Source organism: Nematolebias whitei, chromosome 1 (genome assembly GCF_014905685.2).
Source record: "Nematolebias whitei isolate Nwh7 chromosome 1, NemWhi1, whole genome shotgun sequence".
Classification (NCBI taxonomy): Eukaryota; Metazoa; Chordata; class Actinopteri; order Cyprinodontiformes; family Rivulidae; genus Nematolebias; species Nematolebias whitei.
This window is the reverse complement of record NC_056498.1, coordinates 42,559,471-42,559,874: the sequence shown is the minus strand read 5'-3', so window position 1 is coordinate 42,559,874 and position 404 is coordinate 42,559,471.

The following is a 404-nucleotide window of genomic DNA, read 5'->3' as shown; positions in this document are numbered from 1 at the left end:
ATTGGACAGTGCACGTCTCCTACGTCAGCCGGTTGATTGGACAGTGCCCCTCTCCTACGTCAGCCGGTTGATTGGACAGTGCACATCTCCTAAGTCAGCCGGTTGATTGGACAGTGCACATCTCCTGTCAGCCGGTTGATTGGACAGTGCACGTCTCCTGTCAGCCGGTTGATTGGACAGTGCCCATCTCCTACGTCAGCCGGTTGATTGGACAGTGCACATCTCCTACGTCAGCCGGTTGATTGGACAGTGCACATCTCCTGTCAGCCGGTTGATTGGACAGTGCACGTCTCCTGTCAGCCGGTTGTTTGGACAGTGCACGTCTCCTACGTCAGCCGGTTTATTGGACAGTGCACATCTCCTACGTCAGCCGGTTGATTGGACAGTGCACGTCTCCTACGTCA